A 23183-nucleotide genomic window follows, 5' to 3' on the forward strand; every position below is an offset into this window, starting at 1 on the left:
CGCTCCCACAGAGAAGGCTCTCCCCCTGGGGTCACCAGCCAACACTGTCTGGCCAACGGCACCCTGAGGAGGCCAACTCTGTGGGATCGTACTGGTTGGTGGGAGGCTACTGGTGGCAGTAGGTGGTCTCGCAGGTACCCTGGGCCTAAGCCATGGAGCACTTTAAAGGTCATAATTAATACCTTGAATCGCACCCGGAAAACAACCGGCAACCAGTGCAGGCCGCCTAAAAGGGGTGTAACATGGGACCACCAAGGTACCCCCATGATAACCCGTGCGGCCGCATTCTGGACCAGCTGAAGCCTCCGGGTGCTCTTCAAGGGCAGCCCCATGAAGAGAGTGTTGCAGTAGTCCAGGCGAGAAAGGATGAGGGCATGAGTGACTGTGCACAGGGCATCCTGATCCAGGAAGGGGCGCAACTGATGTACCAGGCGAACCTGGTAAAAGGCCCCCCTGGTAACTTTCAAGCGTTTCTTCCACAGTCATCACTGATAGTTCATATTGGATTATACACTTTAAATCAAAAATCTTTATATATCTTACTATCAATGTACCAGAATACTCATTTAACTACAGTTATTTAAATGTGTTTTTATCTGAAATCATTTGTACTTAAAAACACCACCACCTACTGGCATTCATTAGCTATTTCAAATACCTCCAATGACATTGCACCTTTATGACATATTCTAAATAAAAGTCAATTAATAAAGTTTCTAAACCTTCCCCCCCTTTCCCCCCCAACTCACTATTTAGAGCTTGTATCCAATTTGCTTTTACCAATACCAAAACATGTATATATTATTAAACAATATCCATTAACATCTCATTATTATTGTAGTTAACTAACAATTGTTTACTATTTATATCCCATCTCCTCTCATCAGACCCCCCCCCCCCAAAAAAAACGTTACACCTTTATGACAAAATCTAAATAAAAATTTGTTAATAAAATGTATAGGTCTTTTTTCCAAATCACAATTTATAATTTATGTCTAAGTTGCTTTTACTACTTAAGGTTATCATTTCATTATTGTTATCGTAGTTAATTATTTGTTAACGAATAAATATTTAATAACAATCTAAAACAATCTAAGAAATACTAAAATTTCTACTTATTAATCACCAAAATTAACTATTTTTTTTATTATCAACTTTCATTATCAACCCGTATCTTTCCAGTGACAAAATGGTCTTATCTCTCTAGCTAATTGTGGTGTCAATCTTCTTTTTATCTCCTTTATAAAGTTTTTATAGACTTCTCTCCGCATTTTATTGCTTGAAGGATCTCTCAGGTAATCTCGTTGCCCTCGAGCTGTTATTAAAATTAGCTTGTCTTTGGTTGTCAGACGTGTTTCTGAAAAAAAATTCTCTTCTTAACTCCATCAACATTAGCCGTTTTTTTCCTCCTGTATCTTGGACTCTGGGGAAGAGCTCCAGTTTGTCAAAGTCCCTTTTCCATATTCCCTTCTTTCCACTTTCATCCACATTTGCTCCATTAGTAAATTCATCTATTGTCTTGTCTTTATCTTCTATATCTTCATTCTCCCCTTAAATTTTTGGGGCTCCAACCCCATCATCTTTTGCTGTGAGAAACAATAGTCTTTCCAACTTCTTCTCAATTCTCCCATATCCTTCCAATAGATTTTGAATTCCAGCCAAGATATTTTGAAATTTTAAGGTTTCCTCACCTGAGTATTGATCCATGTTTCCAAAAAAAAAGAAGGAAAAGAAAAAAGAAATCTAATAGCCACTGCCACTCTTGCATTCCAAGCCTCATAATGTCCCAGTAAGGGATGGCTAGCTGATGAGAGCTAAATAGCTTGAAATAGATCTATACTAGTCTCCCTTTATTTATTTATCAGCACAAATACAACACACACACACAGACACACACACATGTATATGTTTTTGTAGATTTTCACGGGTGTAGGTATGCTGGTTTTGTTGTATTCGGGTCTTTTCCCATGTAAGATTGTGATTATCTTGGTAACGTTTCAGCGAGATCTCACTCGCCATCTTCAGGCTGTTGTCTTTGGCTTAAAGTGCAAACAGAGCTGCCGTCTTTCTGTAAATCTTGGTGGGTGGGGATGGAGTGCTGGCTTTGTTTCAGTAAGTGGAATGATTGGTTGTGTGGTTGTATCATGATTGGTAGATTGGTTCTGATTGGTGCTGGCTGGGTGTGTATTGTTGTTTTGTATTGTAATGGCCTGGGTGGTGGGTGGTTTTTTTTTTGTTGACTAGGGCTCGTTTCCAGATGTTTGGTAGGCGGGAGGTATCGTCACGTTTATTCATGTTGTGGGGGTGTTTCTCTATTTCGATGGCTTCCATAATTATTCTCTTGTTGAAGTGTTCTGTTTTGAAGATTAACCTGGTTCCTTCAAAATTGATTTCATGTTTCCAATTTACCAATTTATCAGTCATGATACAACCACACAACCAATCATTCCACTTACTGAAACAAAGCCAGCACTCCATCCCCTCCCACCAAGATTTACAGAAAGACTATATGTTGTATTTGTGCTGACAAATAAATAAAGGGAGACTAGTATAGATTTATTTCAAGGCTATTTAGCTCTCATCAGCTAGCCTTACTTGGATTCAAACCTGGGCTGTATTACATATTAGGCAGATGTATTAGCCATTAAGCCACAGACTCTCCTCCTTATCAGCTGAGCTAGGAAAGAGGTATGTATTTGTGTTACAACCCCTGGTATGCCCAAATATTGGAGGGAACTCACTATTCCCCCTTTCTGTCTATCGGCTCAGGGCAGCAGACCATCCAGGCAGAAAACCATATTTTTAATGTTGCCTTTTTATATTTGTATAGTATATGTATAGTATAGGAAACGGTATAGTATATGAAACGGTATAGGGTTTCCTGCCTAGGCAGGGGGTTGGACTAGAAGACCTCCAAGGTCCCGTCCAACTCTACTATTGTATTGTATTGTATTGTATTGTATGTATGTATGTATGTATGTATGTATGTATGTATGTATGTATGTATATAAAGGGAACATTAAAAATATGGTTTTCTGCCTGGATGGTCTCCTGGAGTGAGCCGAAAGGCAGAAAAGGGAAGCAGTGTGTTCCCTCCCATGTTTGGGCATACCAGGGGTTGTGACACAATACATACATACATACATACATACATACATACATACATACATACATACATACATACATACATATTGCAGTCGCAAGGAGCACGTGAAATCCAGCAGAGGCAGGAAGGTTCTCGTCGTTCCCCAGTCGCTTTCGTGCCTTCATCAACATTTCTGCCTCTGCAGCTCCCGGGTGCGGCCGGACGGATGTATATAATATTATAATATATATATATATATATATATATATATATATATATATATATAGATAGATAGATAGATAGATAGATAGATAGATAGATAGATAGATAGATAGATAGATAGATAGATAGAGATAGAGATAGAGATAGAGATAGAGATAGAGATAGAGATAGAGATAGAGATAGTATATACTATTATTTCATGAAGAGAGGTGAGGCTCTGCCTCCCCTGCCTCCCCTGACCGCACGTCCCTGCTTTGATGGAATTTAATAACGAGTAATAGGAAGAATTGTTAAAATAAAAAGGAAGGTTTTAATTCAAGGAAAAAAATAAAGTAACAAAGAGTAGAAGAAAAAAAATCAATCTGTTCACTTTAAGAGGAGAAACAGGAAACGTTATGGGCACTTCAATCCACAAAGTATAGTTACAAAGAAAAGAAAAACTTTCCAAGGCAGTCCAATAAAGGTTAATTTTTCTGCTTTATTCTTTTCCTTAAAGGACTAATTTAAGTTTTTAAAAAAGTTTCTTTGGGCAATCTCCCCCAAAATAGGAAAAAAAAAAAACCTCATCAGATGGACTCACTTTCTCTTTTCACTTCCTTCCTTCCGGAGCTGTCCCGACTTCATCAGCCTGGGGGCTGCCTGTTTACTGCCGGCTTGAAGAACTTCCCTTGGGTCAATCAGGGACTTTGCAATGTCCCTGAAACCAGCAAGGCGTCGTCTTCCTGTTCACCGCCTCTACGGGACGGTTTAGGTCCAGATGGACTGTCCCGCATCAAAAGTGTCAACAATGGTCTCGGAGTGTCGAGACCGCACGTTGTATCATCGTGATGTAGGCTCCTCCTTTTTTTGGGGGGGGGTGGTCAACCTATTTTTCAATGCACCCGAAGGCAAGATTAGAAACAATGGATGGAAACTAATCAAGGAGAGAAGCAACCTAGAACTAAGGATAATTTTTCTAACAGTGAGAACAATTAACTACTGAAATGCCATGGCTTCAGAAGTTGTGGGTGCTCCATCACTGGAGACTTTTAAGAGACTGGACAAGTCTGGAATGGTATAGGGCAGTGATGGCAAAGTTTTTTCATCTTGGGTACCCACCCCCATAATTTAATTCCTTCCTCCCAACTGTGGCCCATGCACATGTGACACCACCACCACCCCGCTGCCCTGTGAACATGCGCACAGCTTTCTTGGAGCCTGGGGAGGGTGAAAATGGCCTCCCCTGCCCCCAGGAGGCCCTCTGACTTGCAGTGGGCCCAGTAGGACCGTTTTTCACTTTCCCCAGGCTCCAGAGGTTTTCTTGGAGCCTGGGGAGTGTGAAAAACAGCCCAACATGCAAACTGGAAGTCCGTTCCCAAACTTCCGGTTTCCGTATTGGGCAGTTTTCCGACCTCCTGAGGCTTAGGGAAAGCCTCCAGAGGGCAGAAAACAGCTAAAAAACAAGGCCAAAAATCAGCTGGCCAGCGCACACATGCTCACTGGATCTGAAAGGACAACGCCTCGTGGGTCATCAGAAATGGCTCCATGTGCCACCTGTGGCACATGTGCCATAGGTTTGCCATGATGGGTATAGTGTCTCCTGCTTGAGCAGGGGGTTGAACGAGAAGATCACCAAGGTTTCTTTCAATTCTCTTATTCTATTGTGTTCAGACCTTCTTCTCTTCTAAAGAAGTTTGAACATGTTTAGCTCACCTGAAATCATAAATACTTTTTTGGTTTTTCAATCCTTCAATGCCCAGGGTTAGCTCAAGGGCAGAGTCAAATGCACAATCAGTTTGAAGTCACTATAATGTCACAAGAAAATATGTCCAACTCCCTGTAAATTCTGTTGACTCTTATCTAACACCTATTTAACTTGACAGATTCTTGACTATAGATAGCATAAGATAAACCCATAGTACTTTTGAACTCTATCCTTATTCCTGATTTCTTGCACCTGACATTAATGCGCTGACATGAAAACTTAGCAGTGAAACAAGACTTTGATCCAAAAGAAAAACCTGTCTTCATGTTGAAAGTAACAGGGGATAAACCCATTGAATGCAACTATTTCTCTTGATTGTCCGGTAATGAATGCCGACATAGGCTTAGCTGTTTGCCACTCTTTATTTACAGCACTTATAATCCTGTTGGCTGAAAGCCCAGACCTGACTCACTGGCAAGACGTTGGCAGCAACCCAGACTCCAACAGACATGGAAACACAAGGCAGATCAAACAAAATGTTCTCCAGATTATTACGAATGGTTGTGTCCTGCAAAAGAACCCCTCCCAAAGTCTCTTCTTGTATACACTCTTGGGAGGGGCCAAGCCACAACCACCTGGGCTAGATTATCTCTTATGAGCCTGTCTCCGGAGCAGCTGCTGCTTCCCTTTCTCCGCCCTCCTGTGCCTGGCATCAGGGACAAACTTTCTTAGATCCTCCCCACTGCTCCATGCCTCAGGCGCCTCCTGGTGGCCAACCAGCCTCTCTGGTCCCTGCTCTGAGTCTCAACCCTGCCCAGGGTCCTCCACATCTTCCATAGGAGACTTATAGAGTTCTTCGCTGTCTGAGTCCGTCAGCAGCTCAAACGGATCCTGCTGGGCCACAACAGTTAGCTACCTTGAGTCTTTCTTTGTAAAAAGGAGAATCCAAATTTAACTAATAATAAATTTAGGTCTATCTTTCCATGACAGTTGGTGTCACTAAATTGTAAGTTCTTCAATAGGAAAGTCCAGATACCCAGCTGGCACTTAGAAATATTCCATTCTGACACAACACTTACTGCAGCAAAAGATACCTGACTTATTTGTTTCGTAGGTGATATTCTAACAACCTGACCTCCATTTCATTTCACTACATTTCTAGAAACTAAGCAGTCACTTTTAATCTTATTTCAAAAGTATGACAGCCATATCCATTGAACAAATAAGTAAAAGAAAGAAATAAACAAAGAACATATTCTTCAAAGTTGACAGCAGCAATTTCTACAGAATTTTTACTTTATATCTCAGTTGAGAGACTATTTTGGACATTGTGGCATTGCAATGTTTTATGCAGTCCAGACGAAACCTTTGCAGATCCTTCTGGTCAGTAGTTTCTTCATCAGGTTTATTTATTTATAATAAAACTAACATAATTAATACTTATTTTAAAATCATGTTTATCTTCAAATTTAATATCAGCATATCATCATATTTTAAATGGATATATGAAGAATGCATGTTAACATGGTCATGGGGTGGAATGCACTGGTTGTTACTTAATGCATAAATATTATCTCAATTCATTCATCCAGACTTTATTAAGTAGAAAAGTGCTTTATTGCAATGCCATCCGTCAGTAGGAAAAGGGAAACAATTCAATGAAAAACCAGTCAACAGTTGTATCTCCTGCAACTAATCACAGATCTAGTTTGCTAGAGTCATGTCTACCTCCATTTTCCATGGCTGACTAGTCTTCATAATTTTCTTTGGCATTACATGTTTTCCTTTTTAGTCCCTGCTTCAGTCAAAATGTGTGGAAAGTTGCCATCCTGGATTTGTCAAGCGTGCTAGAGAAGGAGAGCCAATCTGCTGCTATGACTGTGTTCCTTGTCCAGAGGGGACCATCTCCACTCAGGAAGGTGGGTGACACCAAAGAAAAGGACATATTTTTGTGGAAGTGGATTCAACCAGAACATTTTCACAAAATGTAATAATAAAAGATACATTGAAGATCAATTGTTTATTTGTTTACTTTCAAATTGCACAGTTTCTTATCTAAAGGGAAGAATACTAATAAGTTGTTGGATAGCTGGATTGAGAATGAAAGAAAAGGGTAGGACTCATAGAAGTGGATTCATGAACAGCATGGTCATGTCATTGTCATTAAAAGACACATTGAAGCTCAATGGTTAAATTATTAACACAGTTTTCATCTTTATTTTTAAGATACACAATTCTCATCTGAAGGGATGAGCATAGCTTGAAGAAGGCACTAGGCAGAGACGGGAGAATGTGGCAGATGGACCAAGCTTTCCTATTTCCAGAGAAAATAACCCTTCTGCTTTCCAGTTTCGATGTGCCCTTTTACATTTAACTCTCTAAGAACATCAGAGTTCTTTGAAATTTCAGGAATGGTTTTAGGTCCAGCTACTCAAAGGATTGAGGGACGTGATGGCTCAGTGGCTAAGACACTAACTTGCTGATCAGAAGGTCACCAGTTCAGTGGTTCAAATCCCTAGTGCCATGTAACAGAGTGAGCTCCCGTTACTTGTCCCAGCTTTTGCCAACCTGGCAGTTCAAAACCACGTAAAAATCCAAGTAGAAAAATAGGAACCACCTTTTGTGGGAAGGTAACAGCTTTCTGTGTGCCTTCGGTGTTTAGTCATACTGGCCACATGACCACAGAGACATCTTCAGACAGTGATGGCTCTTTGGCTTAGAAATGAAGATGATCACTGCCCCCTTGAGTCGGAAACGACTAGCACGCATTAGCGGGGGAACCTTTACCTTTACTCAAAGGATTATTGCCATGCATTCTACATGGCCTTCTCTTTGTGGATCATTGAGAAGTTGTCACTGGTCCAAAATGAGGTTCTGTGGACAGTACTGGGTGTTAGATCTTAGGACTTCTGTCAATTTCATAGATGTATAGCTATAATTTAGAAAATGATATATTTTTTTCTGAAGATGTTAAGAAATACATCTTGGAAACTGCTACTGGTATCAGTTGTTATAAAAAATGTATTTATTGAGGACTTCCGGTTCCGGCGGCTACGGCGACAGGCAAGCCTTTGCCTGCTCCCACTTTCCCGGTGGGCTTCCCCCGCTCCGGGGGGGCACAGGACGCCTCAAAGGAGGCGTCCTGCCGAGGGAGCGGCTCGCGGAAGGCCCCTGCATCGGCGGCGGCTGGTGGGGGCTTCTCCGCCTCGCTCTAGGCACTGGGGAGCAGCTGGAGGGCGCGCACGCGTCTCGCCCCATGCCGAGCGGACAACGTACTCTTGAAGGAAGCAGCGGCGGTATGGTGAGAGGCTTCCTCCCCTCATTCCCTTTTTTTTTGAAATAATGGACTTTTCAGCACTTTTAAAAAACTAAACTTTCGGATCTTCGCTAGAGGTGCGGCTAGAGGGAGGGGGTTTCCCCCCCCCCTTGGACAAACGGCTTGAGAAGATTCTGCTTTCGCCCCAAGGGGAAGGAGGAGGGGGGAGAGCCAACTAAGGATGCCTCACCCCTTTAAAAGTGACTTTTATTGGATCTAGCTCCAGAACTTATGGGTGAACTGAGAACTTTTTGAACTTTTAAAATTTTATTATGCCTCTGAGCCCAAAGCTGGCAGGGCAAGATGGCACACTTCCGTTGTCTTCATAAACTGTGAAACCTGACTCCACCTTTAAAATTCAGGCTTCCGGTCTTTGTCCCCGAGTCACCCAGAGGAATCTCTTGTGGATTTTTTTTTTTTCTGAACTCTTTGGAGGAAAAACTTTCATCTATTGCTAGAGTAACTAAAGAAACTCCCACCTGTTTGGATCCTCTGCCTTCTGGATTCGCCTGCCTGCTCTACTTCTCCAGCTGCCCAGTTTCTACACTGACTGATCTCCTTGTTTCATAAACCATGTCTCCAAAAAGACCACCTCCTGGAAAGCCTGGCTTTGCTACTTCTGCTCCAGCGTCTGCAATGTCCAGCCCAGCCACACAGTCAAAGATAACAGAACTGATGCAACCTAAGACTACAGAGATAGACTTTCAACAAATGCTTCAACAAATTTTACAGGGCCAGGAGGAAATTAAGAAACAGTTAAGGAAAATGAAAGATAAAATTAAAGAGAATCAAGTTCAAATTTTTAAGAATTCACAGAGACTGGACCTTGTGGAGGGTGGGGTGGCGGAGGCGAAGGGGGGGGGGTAGAGGCCTTACAGAAGGGGAACAAAGAACTTGATATCCAGCAATTGAAAACAGAGTTTGAGAGAATGTCCTTTTATCTTAGATTTCAAAATGTAATAGAAGTAGATGGGGAAAATATAAGGGACATTATGACTAATATTCTAGCTGAATATATACACAAAGATAAACACCAGATGGAATGGGAAATAGACCTAGTTTATAGAGTGAATTCAGCATATGCCAAAACACACAATGTACCCAGGGAGGTTCATATTAAATTCCTTAGGAAAACCACAAGAGATGAAATTCTGGGTGTACAAAGGGGGCAAACACTGACATACCACGACAGGGAGATAACCATTCTGAAGCAGATTCCCAAAAAAATTAGGGAAAAAAGGAAAAGTTATTCGCAATTGGCGAATAAACTATACCAGAAGGGGGTGTGGTTTAGATGGTTGATGCCTGAAGGTATGCTGATATTCTGGGAGGAGACAAGAATTAGAATCAACACACCCATAGAGGCACAGGCCTTTATGTAAAAAAATAAAGTGAACGTAGAAAAAACAGAAGATACTACAACGGTCACACAGGACACGGGAGGGGCCGGAGCTCTGCCGGCGGGGGGTGAAGGGGCAACACCAAGAAAGCTCAGATCACAAAAATGAATAAGAAAATCACAAAGTTATAAACACACCGAAAGTAACAATGAATCTATATCTAGACTATATATCATAACGATATGAACTGACTGAAAATTATTTTTTCTACAATTAATATGCTGATTTTTTATGATTATGTATTAAGGATTGACATTTTGATGTAACCTATGAGTTTGGAGGGAGGGGGCATCTGCCATATTTGCAACTGCCAAAATTTGTAACCATTCCACTTACCCTTTTCCGTAAAAATGTTTTTAAAAAAACCAATAAAACTTTTAAAACAAAAAAAAAATGTATTTATTGATATGTGAAAAAATTCAATATGATAGAAACGTTGTTTTTTCTTTTCTCAGATACGGAAAAATGCACCAAATGTCCAGATGATAAATATCCAAATGAGTACAGAGTCCAATGTATCCTCAAAGCTATAACCTTCCTGTCTTATGAAGAACATCTGAGCATCATCCTGATCTCTTTTGCCCTACTCTTGTTCCTTACCACGGGCTTTGTTTTAACCATTTTTATCAAATACCTAGAAACTCCCATTATCAAAGCCAACAACAGGGACCTCTCTTACATCCTCCTGGTCTCCCTCCTGCTTTGCTTCTTATCTCCTTTTCTATTCATTGGTCAACCAAGGAAAGCCACTTGCTTTCTTCGACAAATAGCTTTCAGCATTGTCTTTTCAGTTGCTGTTTCTTCTCTCTTGGCCAAAACAATCACAGTAGTGCTGGCTTTCTTGGCCACAAAGCCAGGAAACCAAGCAAAGAGATTATTGGGAAAGAGCTTTGCCATCTCCATCATCCTTTGTTGTTCTGCTGTCCAAATCATCATATCCTCCATCTGGTTGGGAATTTCGCCACCATTCCCTGACTCTGACTTTTACTCCCAACCTAGAGAGATCATCCTGCAATGCAACGAAGGATTTGTTGTCATGTTCTACATCACTCTCAGCTACCTGGGCTTCCTGGCTGCCATCTGCTTCACAGTGGCTTTCCTAGCCAGGAAGCTTCCTGGGGCCTTCAACGAAGCCAAGCTGATCACCTTCAGCATGCTGGTCTTCTGCAGTGTCTGGGTGACTTTTGTGCCCACCTACCTGAGCACCAAAGGGAAATACATGGTGGCTGTTCAGGTCTTCTCCATCTTGTCTTCCAGTGCTGGTCTATTGGGCTGCATCTTCATCCCCAAGTGCTACATTATCATTCTTAGACCAGACCTGAATACAAAGGAGCAGCTTACAACCAGAAGAAATGTAGAAATGTGAGATAGAGGAATTTCCACTCTCAACACATTTCAGCAGGCCAAGCATAGAAATTTTCCCCATGCATGAACTGTATGGGGAAGTAATTAAAGGGTAGTTGGAAGATAATCTCCCATCCTTGTCTAGTATAATTGCAATATGCCTGCTGAGCTCTTTTGAGCCGTCAATTTAACATATCTGCCCTGTGTCCTTAGCTTACATGAGGCTTGAAATGCCACTGTCAGGCCTGTAGTTATGTTCCTTTTAGGATCTTTGGCCTGCCACACTTTTTTATAATTTCCTATGTGTTTCATTAGTGTAGTAGTTGGGAGGGGAGAATAGAAAGGAGTAGGATTGTGGAATGTATTGTTGTGATTCTTCTTAGAAGCTCAAGGTCATCTTTTGTCTCCGCACCTCGACACCTGACCGGAAGCAGAGGGGTGTAGATGCCAGCATGGAAGATGATGATTGGAATATGTGATGATTGGGGTGTGGGGATAGATCATGAACTTTCAACTGGGTGAACCCACAGGATGTAATTGGATTTCTTATTTTGTTTTTAAATGGTATTGTGTTGGACTTGGCTTTTATCATCATACTTTTATGAGTTTCCCATGTTTCTTGAGTTGTTTCCCCCTTTAGGATTTTCATCCATGAAATCTTTTTTAGGCTTTCTCTAAATTTATTAAAATCAAGCTCTTTTAAAGTTTAAGACACTGGTTGGATTATTTTCTATTGCTTGTGTTTGCGTTACATTGAATTCCAATATGATGTGGTCACTTTTTCCCCTTTTATATTGACCCATATACATTCTGGAGGGATCTTATCTTTGATCAAGTGCAATTCTGTAGATATGTAGTGATATCTTAAATATAGTGCAACTCCACCTCCCCTTTTTGTAGATCTGTTTCTTTTGAACACTTTGTATTGTTCAATTTGTATTTCTTTTTTTAATTAATTTTTATTGAATGTTTTAATCTTTAAAAACAGTAAAAAAAGACACAACAAGGAAAAAAACACAATAAAACAAAACAAAACACAGAACATACATAACAATATAGAGTAATTTTACAGCTTTCAATATCGGCTTTCCTGCCTAGCTTTTATAATTCTCCATTCTGCATTGCCTTCCTGTTACTATAACCTTGTCCTATGATGTAACAAGCATAATATAAACACTTATAGTAATGTTCATTATTTGTATCTCCATCTATTTGTATTCTCTATTTCCTGTTTTGGCTTTTGATTTCTAGCCACTTATATATTTTATTCCATACATTACAGAAGTCCTCTCTTCCTTCTCTTTCTTTTAGTTCTATTGTCATTTTGTCCATTTCTGCACATTCAAGTATTTTCCTGATTGTAGTTTCATCTGAGGGTGTATTAATTTTTTTCCAATTTTGTGCGAAGGCAATCCTGGGTGCAGTGACTATATATATGAATGATTATGTATTGAGATTGTTTGTCCATTTTTTGATCCAGTAGTCCTAATAAGAATGCTTCTGGTTTGACTTCTATTTTTCACTCAGTAATTTCTTCTAACCACTTTGTATTTCTTATCAGTACATTCCAGTCATGGATGTCTATAATGAATAATGAAAGTTCAGAGCCCATGGTAACAAACTGTTGTTAAGTCTGCAATACCTCACCCATGTTTACTCTTCAGAAAACCACCACCAAAGGAGCCCCTGCAAATTGTTCTTAAATTTTTTAATTTAACAATTTAATATACTAATCTTTGTAGAGTAAAATGTCAACGTTAATGTCATCTTCTCATTCTTTTTCACATCAGTTCTCCTCTACATCCAGCCATACTCAATATTCATGGGAAGAAATCCAGCTCTGAAAAATCTGACCTGGCTTTCAAAGATTACAAACTGGTATTCTGTAAAACATTTACACATTACCAATGCACCGATTCCCAAATGAAGAGTTTAACCTTGGCAGCAAGTATACTTACACTGACTATTTAGACCTGTCAACATTTCATATAGAAAAATGATTTTCCCCTATGTTTTTAAACGTATGTCAATCTATGCTTAAGGAGAGAGAAGTTCAGAGATACAATAAACCAAAAGGATTATTAGTAGAACAATAGATATGCCTGTAGTCACTGAATTCAAACCACTGTCTTATACAAGACTGTAAATTAGATATTAGCTCAGCTATACCTATTTAACAAAAAAAACAAAACCCTTTCACACCAGTCTTTGAAAACTAATTAATGTTATACTTGATTTGAAGGAAATTGACACATGTATATGATTAACAGTCTCAAATACAAAAGACAGTATAAACAACCTGGCCACATTACTTGGTGTTTCTACAGATGCATCAGCAAAAGAGAGTTTCTCCAGATTGGTCAGTGGTGCAGACAGTGGCAAGCTCAAATGCTATCTATTTATCCAGGACCAAGAAGGGATGAGGATGGCAGAAAACTAGGAAGATGCAGCCATGATACAGCCTAGAAAGATGACCCACCCAGGCACACATATTTCTGCTAATTTGAGAAACAATGTGATGATTTCATTGAAAAGGTTCTCCTTACAAACTTCCATTTTTGAAGAAGAACAGATCTTCTGGATAATGCAAGGATCCATCTTCATTTCCCAGTGACCACTCAAGTAATTCTGGAGTGTCGACCTGTCAGAGTTTGTTGCATAAATTCAAATCCAGAATCACATACAGATAACTGATTCAGCTGGATTCATTAACTTCTTTATATACATAAGAATAGATTAATAAATGTACAATACCAACAGGTGGTTCTTCCAAATAAACACAAGGCAGGAGAATTACAGGCAAACACAAGCAGTTCAGAGGTGTATTCTACTAGTTCGCACCAATTCGGGTGAACCAGTAGTGGCAGTGGCGTGAGGCCCTACCCACCCACCAAGATGTCATCACAGACCTTCTGCTCATGCCCAGACATGGATGCGTGCTCATGCCACCAAACCAGTAGTGAAGAAAAGAGGATATCATTACTGAGGCAATTAGTTTCATATCAGCATACAAGCCCAGACAGACTGCTTAAGTTTCCTTGTCAGAGCAGCAGACTGCTTAGATTTTTGTTTCAATTCTTTGCAAAAACTCAGATCTGTTTAAGCTCCCATTGGCTGACTTAGCTTCTATGCCTATTCATTAGCTGACCTTGCTCCCATGTCTCTCCCAGTCATGAATATTCATGAATATTGTAACACAACCATCAGAAGAAGGAGATGTATGAATAAGCCCAACTTCTGACTGAGTGTTTATGTCCAATCTCACCTCCCTCATACCAAGTCCATGGGACACTCCATCATCCCATTCGGTAGGGATTATTTTGCAGAAATCTTATGAAACTGTATTTTGGTTCTTTTTTTAACTTCTAACTAATGAATTAGTTGATGATTTGGATAATCCAAATTATCCTTCTCCTAACTTCGTTGAAATTATTCTTTTCCATTTAGTGATATGCTGAGATCTTGAGTTCAATGCTACAAAGAGCTCCAACTGCAGATAAAATATGACAAAATTAAAATAACAGATCTTTGAGAGAAAACTGCCCCCCCCCCAAATATTTCTGGCATATAAACAAGATTCACAGTGCACAAGAATCTTTTGTTTTTGGTGGTGTAGTATTTCAGGCCACAGGCTAAGAACATAGGACAGATACGGTAATCCAATTTCTCAGGAGAGTTTAGTGGTCAATTTGCAATTCTACCAAACAAGATTGGGAACATTATTTTCCAGCCACACTTTTGGCAGTGATGAAAGCAAAACCAGGTCTAGCTAATTCCTGTGCAAAACTACATAATTAAAGTATAGGATTTTCCTTCCCCCTATTAGAGCAGGCCACACTGTCCAATTGAGTCTCATTGTATTGTTATGAGAAAAAGTCTTTGACTTTGGCAAACACTTTCTCAAGTATCCTTAGCTCTCACGGTTGTCTTGTTGATGTCTGGAGGCTACGTTCCATCTCCCCCTTCCTTCCCTCCTAGTTCGTTGGCAAGCTGAGAAGTGATAATGGTTGCAACAGCAAAAGCAAGAGCAAAACTTTGAACTTGACAAACATATTGTTTTCTACTTTTGTCCTGATGGAACAGGTTGAGAGTGAAAAATTATCTGCATTACATCTCCACTTTTGCTCTGGTTGTAAGCTGCTCTTTTGTATTCAGATCTGGCCTCAAAATAATTATGTAGCACTTGGGGATAAAGATGCAGACCAGCAGTCCAGCACTGGAGGCTAAAATGGAGAAGACCTGCACAGCCACCATGAATTTCCCCTTAGTGCTCAGGTAGGTGGGGACAAAAGTCACCCAGACACTGCAGAAGACCAGCATGCTGAAGGTGATCAGCTTGGCTTCATTGAAGGCCCCAGGCAGATTCCTGGCGAGGAAAGCTACAGTGAAGCAGATGGCAGCCAGGAAGCCCATGTAGCTGAGGGTGATGTAGAACATGATAGCAGCCCCTTCATTGCATTGCAGAATGATCTCTCCAGGCTGGGAGTGGAAGTCAGAGTCAGGGAATGGAGGAGAAACTCCAAGCCAGATAAAGGAGATGATAATTTGGACAGCAGAACAAGAAATTATGATTGAGTTGGCTAAGCTCTTTCCCAACCATCTCTTCACTTGGTTTCCTGGTTTTGTGGCCAGGAAAGCCAGCACCACTGTAATTGTTTTGGCCAAGACTGAAGAAATGGCCATTGAGAAGCTGATACTGAAAACCATTTGTCGGAGAAGGCAGCTGGCTTTCCTTGGTTGGCCAATGAAGAGAAAAGAAGACGAGAAGCAAAAGAGGAGGCACATCAGGAGGATGTAAGAAAGATCTCGGTTGTTGGCTTTGACAATGGGAGTTTCTAGGTATTTTATGAATATGATTAAAACAAGGCCTGTAGTTAGGAACAAGAGTAGGACAATTGAGAGCAAGATAATGCCCAGATATTCCTTATAAGACAGAAAGGATATAACTTTGGGGATACATTGAACTCGATCCTCATTTGGATATTTATCATTCGGACACTTGGCACATTTTTCTGTATCTGTAAAAACCAAAAAGCACATTTGTTTAATATTCTGTCCTTTTACCATTCAGGAAACACTTTCTTGGGGCAACAAGTGATCTGTATCTTTTATCATCTCCACAGAAGAAGGGTATCATTTTTCCAAATAATGTAGATGTAATATCTATGAGATTGGGGGAAGTTCTTGAACCCAAATGATTTTCTGTGTTATGTGCAGAATCTGCATAGTAACCCACATTATTTGAGATAAACAATGCTTCAGTTAATCCTTGTAGGCACACTTCCTGGGGCCCTCCAAATGGCACTTCTTAATGTACTGAACCGAAAGGAATATTTCATTTGGCTGGCAGTAGTTCTGGAAATAATCTGGAACGGTTACTGGGAGCAGTGCAGAGGTGGGTTGCTCCTGGTTTGGCCTGGATTGGGCAAATTGGTAGTAGCAGAGGCAGGAGGCTCCACCCACCCACCCAGACAGTTCTGTGCATGTGCAGAACCATCACGCACAGGTGTACGCCTGAACCAGTAGTAAAAAATTGGCAACCCACCACTGGAGCAGTGGTAATATCAGTGTAATAAGATGGAACAATAACTGTCTACACCACTTCATTGTGGACCTGCAATGCCTTCCAGTGATCCTCAAAGGGAGGCCCATGTAGACTGCATTGTGATATAGTTTCCAGTAATGACCAAAAATAATTCCTCAACTTGCAAAGAATTCAGATGTTCCTAGAAAGGTAAATGTGAAAGGTAACATCAAAGCTAAAAAGCAGAAGAGATATTTTATCAGGCACTTGTATAGCTTCCACAACCTGCCACACCACCTATCTCTTACTCCTTCAAATCTTTTCAATATTCTTTCCTTTAGATAAGAAATTGTGCATTTTGAATATGAATAAGAAAAAAAAATGAAATTCAATGTGTTTTTCAACATGTAGTGTCACCAAAATACTCTGGACAGATTCACTTCTGCAAGACGTTCCTTTTTCTTCCATGTTACTCACCTTCCTGAGTGGAGATGGTCCCCTCTGGACAAGGAACACAGTCATAGCAGCAAACTGGCTCTCCTTCTCGAACCCGCTTGACAAATCCTGGATAACAATTTTTCACACATTTGGACTGAGGTAGAGACTAAGGAGAAAAACAAGGAAGATTAAAGAACCAGTGTTAGGGCTCACCATCCCTGGAAAATGGAGGCAGATAACAACATTAATCAAGTAATCCTTTAGGCATATATGAAATCACTTATTTACTTATTTCACATTTACTTCACTAAATATGAAATCAATCCAAAGGGATGTTGGAGATAGAACTGCTGGCAAATTCTTCACTTAGTTCCTCCTTTTTACTTTTATAATCCAGCTTTGCAATAGAGGACTTTTCAACTTGATAAATGCCCGGCTGTCCATGGATGACCATGTAACAGCCGTGGCTAGGGGGGCGTTCCATCAGGTCCGCCTGATGCGCCAATTGCGCCCCTTATTGGACCGGGATGCCCTACGCACAGTCACCCATGCGCTAGTGACGTCTCGCCTGGACTACTGCAATGCTCTCTACATGGGGCTTCCCTTGAGATGCACTCGGAGACTACAGTTGGTCCAGAACGCGGCCGCGCGGGTGATTATGGGGAGGTCTAGATACTCCCCTGTAACACCTCTCCTGCGCGAGCTGCACTGGCTTCCTGTGGTCTACCGAGTGCGTTTCAAGGTTTTGATTATGATCTTTAAAGCGCTTCATGGCAGAGGACCTAGTTACATGCAGGATCGCATCCTGCCCCACACATCCCTACGACCAATTCGCTCACACAGAGAGGGACTTCTCCGGGTGCCGTCCGCCAAACAGTGTTGGGGGGCGACATCCAGGAGCAGAGCCTTCTCTGTGATGGGCCCAGCCCTGTGGAATGACCTCCCCCGTGACATCAGGATTATTTCCGATCTCCGCTCCTTCCGTGTACAGTTGAAGACCCACCTCTTTCAATCATCCGGCCTGGCTCAACCGTAATCTTCTCATATTCCTCCTGACTGTCTTTTTTAAATTTTAAATTTTTATTGTATATTGGATTTTTATTTGTTAATGGTTTTAATTTGTCTTAATGTTTTAATCTATTACCTCCTCCGTGCATGTATGTCTTTTGTATATATGTATGTTTATATATGTCTTGGTGTACGCCGCCCCGAGTCCTGCCCGGAAAGGGAGCGGCTAATAAATCCAAATTTATTATTATTATTATTATTTTAAAGTCTGGCGGGATGGAATTAAGAAAAGATTTAAGCATTAAGTGATAGTGGGTTCTACCTAATGATTGTACATTCTTCTATTCTTCATATAGCTATGGTTTTAAAGTATGATGACCTACTCATCGAGTGAAATTTATTCTAAATGGTTTATTACTTTTTCCTTTTATCAGATGTATTAAAATATTCTAAGATGTGACCAGTAGGATCTGGAAAGGTATCTTCTGAATTACATAAAATATTGCAAAGCCCCTCCAATGGATGAAAATAGACCAAAACAGTCTCCCAGTTAAGATATAAAAGGAAAAAAAATCCGTACAAATTAAGGTTGTCATCTTGAAAAGTTGGTTTATCTGTATAGTTATTGCTTAAATTCATATGGCAACCATGGTGGTGAAATAAGGGTAAAGCTCAGAGGTGGTATTCAGTAAGTTCTGACCATTTCTGGAGAACCGGTAGCAGAAATTTTGAGTAGTTTGGAGAACCAGTAAATACAACCTCTGACTGCCCCACCTGCATCTATTCTTTACCTCCCGAATCCCAGCTTATTGGGAGGAAATGGGGATTTTGCAGTAACCTTCCCCTGGAGTGAGAAGGGAATGGAGATTTTACAGTATCTTTCCTTTGCCATGCTCACCAAACCGTGCCATGCCCACCAACCCACACCCACAGAACTGGTAGTAAAGATTTTTGAATCCCACCACAGGTAAAGCTGACCATCTAGTTTCCAGAACTGAGGAAGTTATTTGGGGGGGAGGGGGTTGAAGGAAGATACCTTTAGTAGCTGTTTTCTACGTAAGGGTGCTTTGTTACATCAGACCAGTCAGAAATAGAAACAGAATAACAAAGGTGGAAGAGACCTCGGAAATCTTTTACTCCAACCCCCTGCTCATTATGATTTCATGTGAACTCAAAGCCTTTGACCTCCTTTTTAGGAGCAGAAGGTCTATTGCCCTTTTCCAGTGGGATGAGAGAGAGACATGGATAACTTTCATCAGGTCTGGTAGGCTTAAAAGCTTCATAGACCATAGACCTGTCCTTTCAGAGGACACTACCCTAACCAGGACAAGCCAAATTCTAATTCCAAACCTTATTTTCCACTGGAACCAACAGGATTTCCATCCAGTCTTGATTCAATTTGGCCCAAACCTGAACTCAGGCACTAGTCAAGAGAATTTTTTCCCTCTCTTTGAGGACAAGGAGCAAATGAACCTGAAGCTATTAGCTTCACAATCCTCAAAACCTGAGGGCCCCTCTCACTAGTTTTGTGGGAATACCAGACTGAAGAGGGGAAATAAAAGGTCCCTGATCAGCATCTTTAGGGATAGTCCACCATGTTGTACGCAGCTGAATGTGCTTAAAACAGTGTTCCACATTTAGCATCTGAAGAATATCTTTGTCCTTAATACTGAGGCCTCCCAAGAAGTCTAAGAATAAATATATAAGGGTTCTACTCCCCACATTCAATTCTCAGTGAAAGTGACCTACTTGAAATGGGTCCTAAGACCCTGGAAATCAGAGAGAAAGTACCAATATTTTCCCCACCTTGTTGAACAACGTTAGCTGTGAAAGACCATTTTGGTTGATAATAAGTCTATGTCTTTCGATACTGCCCAGTTGCATTTTGATGGGATCTTCCTTGGAGAGAACCACTACACTCATAATGTTCAGATCTCCGGCTACTTCTCCATTTTGGTCCAAGTACAGTTTCTCCCGGGAAAAATTGCAAAACTCATTCTTCTTCAGAATGTGGTGAAACTAGAATGGAAACATCAAGAACTTTGGTTTCTTATCCCAGGTGCTCTTTTCATATTTGACTCTTTCATTTACAGTTGTTAATTTGAAAATACTTCTATTCTTATTTGAAAGAATGCAAGTTTATTTATTTATTTATTTATTTATTAATCTAATTTATATGCCGCACCCTCTCCACCAAGGGACTCGGGGCAGCGTACAATTTATTACACAACAAATAAATAACAAGGAGGAGATATAAAAAGCAATGTACAACACATAATAAATAAATAATCAATTAATTAAAAACAGCAAAATGTAATTAAAAACAATTAAAATACCCAGAGTCAAACTTAATTTAAAATTTTATCCAGAGGGATTAGAAAGTAGCTATAATTCAGGCCAGGCTGGCTAGTTGGAACAGGTGGATCTTGAGTTTCGTGCGGAAGGAGCGGAGATTGGTTGCTGTCCTAATGTCGGGGGGGGTCATTCCAGAGGGCTGGGCCTATCACAGAGAAGGCCCTGCCCCTCGGCGCCGCCCTCTGGCATTGCTTGGTGGATGGCACCCGGAGAAGTCCCTCGCTGTGAGAGCGAATTGGTCGTAGGGATGTATGGGGTAGGATACGATCCCGCAAGTAGCTAAGTATTACCACTATCTTCAAAACTGAAAAACCAAAGATTCAGCAAAATTTGTCAATATAGTAGAAAAATATAATCAATTTTGGGGAACTCTTTAGAACATATTATGAGTAAATTGAACAAAGAGATTATTCATAAGGTCCTAGAAAACAATTGAGTGATGACCAGAATGCAAGCATTTGTTAAGAAGAAAATTGCCAGGCTAATCTTCTCCCAGGTAGGCCAGACAGGAAACCCAACCATAGCAGAATACAGAATCTTGAAAGTTTGCAAGTTTGAATCTACCATCAACTATTTTTACAGCCTGAAAAGTTAGGGAGGTTCTTTAGGAATGCCTTTCTCTGCTTGCTATACAGCTGAAGGCTCTCCCTCTCCATCTGATATTTCACTAGGCAGCATATTTTCCCACTATCCCCAAATGTTATTCATTCACATTTCTTTTCCTTAAGACAGGGGTTTCAAACTCAAGGCCTGGGGGTGCTTAGAGCCGGCCCGTGGGGCTACACTGGAAATAGTGAAGGATTGGCCTATGGTTCCTCTGCCAGCAAATACAAAGCTCAGGAGGGACGCGTGCCTGTCTGAGCTCTGTTTCCACTGGCAGAGGGTTGCAGGAGGCCATTCCAGCTGAAAACAGAGCTCGGGAGCCCATTTTCACTGGCAGAGCACTCAGGACACCCCACCACAGGTGCCCCCGACATGAGTGATGTCATGCTGGCCATGCCCACCCTGGCCACACCCACCACATCCCTTCAAGGTCAAACACAACCCTGATGCAGCCCTCGATGAAATCAAATTTGACACCCCTGCCTTAATAGACTGTGTGCGTGATATAACTTTATTTCCCAACAATATTAACAAATGACTTTCCAATCTTTTGATTAGGAAACCAGTTATGTGTAGGATGAATGGTATTAAGTGGATAAAAGTCTTAATAATTGAACTCAATTTTAGTATTTGTCATAAAACTGAGGAATTACAAATGCAAATTCATCCTTTGTCATCTATTCTACATTTTAATGAATGCGGTAGAGTTTATGATGGAAGATTTATACCGACTCTTTAAAAAAGCTATTCTGATCTCTTTTAGAAATACTAAATTTTCAGGGGTGGGTGGGATATATGATTTCCTGATGGAAACAAGTGAATAAGTAAAAACAAGTCATAATGTCATGAAATATTTAAATGAAAGGGAACTGAAGGTCTATCACATGGCAGCTAATGTTATATTGGGATTTTAACATAGAAAGCAGAGGTGGTATTCAGCCAGTTCTGACAGCTTCTGGAGAACTGGTAGTGGAAACTTTGAGTAGTTCGGAGAACCGGCAAATCGGCTGAACCTGCCACCACAACTGATCGTCTTTCGTTGCCCTGAACAGGAGAACAGAGCTGGAAAGCAGGTTAGTGGGATAGGGAAGGAATGGGGATTTTGCAGTAGCCTTCCCCTGCCACGCCCACAAAGCCATGCCCAGAGAACCGGTAGTAAAAAAAATTGAATCCCACCACTGATAGAAAGAGATATAAAATTGAACACAAGTCTCAGATATGGGGGAAAAAAATAAACTCAGTAACAAGAGAGGAGATTCAGGCTGAATGAGAGGAAAGCAATCCTAAAAGAAGAAGCAGTTTTACAGCTGAGCCAGTAAATCAGAGAAGTTCAGTCTCAGTCCACTGATTATCTTAATACAAAAACCAAGCAGCCATCAGCCAGAGAAGCTTTAAATGGATTCCTGCAGAGAAGAGGGGTTGGGCTAGATGCTCTCAGAGACTCCTTCAGATTTATAAAGGTAAAATTCTAAAATGCTAGTGACAAACCCACGAATACAGGAACTTGTTTTAGAAATCACACATCCTTGTTAAAATTAACAATGGTTATATCAAAATGTATTTGTCATGGTGTTCACCAGGGTGGGGTTCCGGCAGGCACTACTGTTGGTTCACTCGTGTGCACGCTGCACGCACATGCACAGTGCAATTAAAATTGTTCTGCACATGCGCAGAATTGAAAAACAAGATGGCAGCACCTATGGTGCCACCCGGGGAACTGGTTCGGGGGAGGTCTGAGTTGCTGCCAGTTCCAGTGACCCAGACTGTCAAACTACTACCGGTTCAGTCGAACCGCTCTGAACCAGTAGGAACCCAACACTGGTACCTACTCATTGGAACATTGTGCCCTGAGAGATGAGATAGGTCAAACCTGTTGTCCTTTTGTAGCCCAAGGAGATTTATATGGTTCCTCTTTTTCTCCTTTGAATTCCTTTTGAGAAGGAATAGTTCCTTTTATGTCTTATGTATCCTTTTTGAGACTCCATACCTGCCATGGCTGCAGCCTTGTGTTCCTCAACCTTTCTTCACTCTCCTTCTTTCTCTTCCTGGATCTGGAGGAATATGCAGCAGTCAAGGTGTGGGCCAGAGTCTTAACCATACTGTAAATATAGTGGTAGTTCTGGATAAAGATCCTATTTCTTTTCTTTTGTGTCTCCAGTGGTGCTTTCTGGCTGCATCTTCTCCGACCTTTGACAGAAAAGACG

This window comes from Natrix helvetica (assembly GCF_964273705.1).
Source record: "Natrix helvetica genome assembly, chromosome: 1".
Lineage (NCBI taxonomy): Eukaryota > Metazoa > Chordata > Lepidosauria > Squamata > Natricidae > Natrix > Natrix helvetica.